At 37.9% G+C, this 4,233-nt stretch overlaps 1 long non-coding RNA gene and 1 other non-coding gene across 2 annotated transcripts; one reads left to right on the forward strand and one right to left on the reverse strand.

Annotated features, from left to right (window-relative positions):
- Positions 1-581: 581 nt before the first annotated feature.
- Positions 582-1,009, forward strand: LOC102593017 (uncharacterized). The gene is made up of 3 exons (XR_369031.2): positions 582-610; positions 712-815; positions 952-1,009. It is a non-coding gene; the product is annotated as an uncharacterized lncRNA (long non-coding RNA).
- Positions 1,010-1,888: 879 nt separating this feature from the next.
- On the reverse strand, positions 1,889-1,960 carry TRNAC-GCA (transfer RNA cysteine (anticodon GCA)). Its single transcript has one exon. It is a non-coding gene; the product is annotated as a tRNA-Cys (tRNA).
- Positions 1,961-4,233: the final 2,273 nt, after the last annotated feature.

Here is a 4,233-nt window from a genome sequence, read left to right on the forward strand (position 1 = left end):
TTTCCATTTAATCTCAACCATCTATCAAAATTCGAGATCAAATCCTAGTCATATCTTCATCTAATCAATGGTCAGATTGAAACTTCCCCACTTTCCTATTTCAATCTAAAAGACCCAAACCCTTAAAAAATGTTCATTCTTTTCCTCCTCTCAAAGAAGAGCAGCCGTAGCGAGGCCTCTCTCGTCTCCAATAGCTACGGCCAGCAGCGATGAGGACGAAGGCGAGCAGCAGCAGCGCCCAGTGATGCGAACTCCCGCAGCCACTAGAGAACGCCGGCGAGCGGCGAATGATAAGCCAGTCGATTCGGCCAACGCAAGCAAGAAACAACAGCAACGCAAGGACCAGCGCTGACCGACGAGCTTCTTTCTCGTTTCCCCTCCTTTCTCCGGCGAAGAATCAGCCACCAGCAGCAGTGTACGGCGAGAACAACAGCTCCGGTGCCTCCTCTCTTCTCTCATTTCGGCGAAACAACAACTCTGTTCAGCAGCAAGCAACGCCGGGAAAATGATGCAGCTCCAAACGGACAACATCCGCCTACCTCTGCCTCCTTTCTTCTCCGGCCAGCCGTAGCAGCAAATTCCGGGAATTGACATGCCCAGTAAATCAAGGGTACATAATGCTGCTTCTCTAATTAATCAACAAAAGTTTAGGAAACTGAATTTGGATTATCTCATGTATTTTCTCTTGATTGCTTCCTTTTGAATTTTCAGACTATTTCAAAACCAGTCAAGGATGCTTCTGAGCTCCCAAAGTGGAACTACGATGGATCAAGTGCTGGACAAGCACCAGGAGAAGACAGTGAAGTCATTCTATAGTAAGATCAACAACTGATTTTTTTTTTCTTTTCGAAGAATTTTCCTTTCATTCTTTTATTCCTTATTTTATTTTAAAAAAAATTCTTCCTTTCATTTTTCCCCTTTCTAAAGCTAACCTTGATCATTTAACCTCAGTCCTCAGGCAATATTCAAAGACCCTTTCTGTGGTGGTAACAACATCTTGGTGAGTTGTTCCGATCCAGTTCCTCCACCAACGCGAACCCCAGTTAGATTCAGGCATGCTACACTTTTTAGTTATTGGGAGAACCCAAGTACTCAGTACCAAGCATTCTAATTGGATTAGATTAATATTAATGGATCCTTTATCAGTCATTCATTGAATGATAAATAACTACAAGTGACGGAGACAGACGATTTAAATAACGGAAAATCAAAAGAAAATAGTATCGAGAATGACTGGAAAGGTGGAAACAAGACCAGATCAAATTTGATCATTATAAACAAATCCAAAATCTTTATAGATAGAGCCAATCATTAATTCCCAACCGTGGGGTGAATGGAATCCGATACATAAATCAGTTAACAAAAAATAGAACAAGCTTTGACTAAAGAAGGCCGATTCCCCTAAGCAATTAAAGGGCTACGACTTTCGCGGGCAATCGCTTCTTCGAGACCAATTCCAACAATTGTCAGGGCGGAGTGGAACTAGGGAATCTTTCCACAGCTAGCACCAGAGAAGACTGATTCTGCATGAAAAGCGCGCCTCATCAAGCCGTATAAATTGTTGGAAGAATGAACAGGGGATAAAGAGTCGATTTTCATCTTTTTCTGCTAAAAGCCTTGCTTACTCTCCTTTTCCCTTTCTAGGCACCCGACTTACTAAGGGATTTTCTTCACTCGTATCATATCCTGAAATGCCTTTACTAACTTATCGTATAATGTAAGAAAGCTTTCGAAGTCTTGATAGCCCCTCTAGCATTCGAATATTTCCTTGAAGAAGCCTAAATATGCAATAGTTTTAGTCTTTAGAATCAAACAAGTATCAACCTTCTGCTGGGGAATCATTCGGCGGGTTATATCAAAAGAATATATTTCGACTTTTTTGTTGATCAGGCGACACCCGGATTTGAACTGGGGAAAAAAGGATTTGCAGTCCTCTGCCTTACCACTCGGCCATGTCGCCAAAATGCTACAAATACAAAATCGGTGAAAACCTTTCCCGGATTACTGAACTGCTTTTTTATTGTACTTGCGCCTTGAGTTCTGTTTTCCTTAATTGTTCTTCCCTTTTGATTGTGATTGGATTTGATTCATCCTTTCAATTTCGATTGAGTCTATCTCAAAATTCATAATGTTCAAAACTTTCTCTTACCTTTCTATTGAAAAATAAAATGTGGATTTTCAGTCGCAAAATACAAAATTCAACTTTCTGAAAATAGGACCCAGTAACTATTGCCTTAGAATGCATGAATGATTCTTGGATTTGAATCTCCAAATTTTGGTTTCCTAATGACATAAGAAAATACAACTTGATATATGATATATAACTAATCAGTTCAGTATGGATTTTTTCAATCAAAAAATCCTTCTCAATTTGAATTATTAATATTAATTATAACAACAATTATCAGTATATGTAAACCCCCCAAGATAAATTGTTAGACGGATATATATTATTTATATATGTTCCCGATATAGAATTATCAGATATCAGAAAAGTATCATACTTCAATTTGAATTTTTAATTGAATAGAAAATTGAAATTATGTATGTACATTCCAGAACGGTCACCCGAAAAACGAATAAACAACGACATCAATGCTGTGGAACTCGGGTAGGCTTGTGGCATACCTCTGCCCTAAGCTAACAACTTTCTTATGATATTAATAGTTGGATGAAAATAAAGCTCTTTCTATCAACGCAGGGGAAGATTTTACCCTTTGACTGCAGTTGAATGGGTTTAGCTTAGAATTGAACTCAGTGGCGTACAAATTCGCTTAGATCTAGAAAGCGCCTCTTTTTCCGAAGAGATTCTTGCCAACACAACACCAAGGACATCCTTTGGGAGAGTGATTAGCAATTGGCACTGCAACTGGAAGTGGCGAGGAACTCAATGCATCTTACACTGGCTCGAAAGCAGCTTTAAAAGACTGAAAATAGGATATGAGGATATGCTTGGATGGGACTCCACCCACTGTAAAGGTAACACAAGCAGAAGAACTGTGATTCGCACAAGCGGAAAAACTGCTTTTCGAAACCTTATCTAAAAAGCCAATCTTCCATTCTGCTACTCATACGTGCCTTTATCCAAGTCTTCTTCATCTGCACCTGCAACCACTACTGAGACTGCTACTTCTACCTTGCTATTAGTAAACAATACCGATTCATGATGTTTTACTGAATCTTTAATCTAATTGGTTTTAAGTTTGGCAGTATTGTTTGTCTAAATTGAAACAAGTTATCTGTGATGCCTACACACTAGCTGGAGAGCCAATTCCTACAAACAAACACCATAAAGCTGTTCAAATATTTAGCGATCCAAAAGTTGCATCTCAAGTTCCATGGTAACTTTAAATCCGTCTGCCTCACTTTTCTAGTTTTATGTACTGTGTGTCTGTTCTTCGGCATTATTTTGTTGAGGTCTCTAAAACCAAGAGAATACCAACTGTTCCCTTTGAATAATCCAAAATAAAATAAAATATGCTTATAGTTCATTTATTATGTAAAACCTCATCAACAAACTTCCAGGAAAATGAATTTAGTAAGACATTATGTTTCCTCGCAAATAAATGCTAAGTTGTAAAGTCTGCTTCTTATACTCTTTAACAACAACAACAACAACAATATACCCGGTGTAATTCCAAGAGTGCAGTCTGGGAAGGGTAGTGTATACACAGACCTTACCCCTACAAGGTAGAGAGCTTGTTTCGGATAGACCCTCGACAACATTTAAAACCTGTTTCTTATACTCTTTTAACTGTTCCGGTAAAAGAACTCTCTTTTTGTTGTTGGATGATAACATGATGAAACAATCATTTCTTGATGTTAGCAAGATCCTTTTTTCTCTCCCGGAAAATGAGAAAAGTCACTTGGATTGAGTGTCCAGGCTCACTTTTGTTAAAGATGTTTATTTTAATATTGTATTACGTTGCTTATTATTCGTTCATTCGATTTGTAATAATGTTGTAAACTCTAACTCTCTCTCTATATATGAGGAAGCTCAACATAAAATAAAGTTGATACAAGCTCCTTTCATCAAAGTAGGAGATAAGGTTTGGTGTTTCTAAATTTCTAATGTTCAAGTACAATTTCTTTTTATAATGTGTTTGTGTCCATCTAGTATTGATACTTCGTTTAAATTTTGTGATAATTTGTTTGTGTTCATCGAGTGTTTGTTAAGCATAAGTACCAACACTAGTTGATCCTATTGATGACAAAAATGATTTTTCTGCCATG

This window comes from Solanum tuberosum, unplaced genomic scaffold (assembly GCF_000226075.1).
Source record: "Solanum tuberosum cultivar DM 1-3 516 R44 unplaced genomic scaffold, SolTub_3.0 scf01168, whole genome shotgun sequence".
Taxonomy (NCBI): domain Eukaryota; kingdom Viridiplantae; phylum Streptophyta; class Magnoliopsida; order Solanales; family Solanaceae; genus Solanum; species Solanum tuberosum.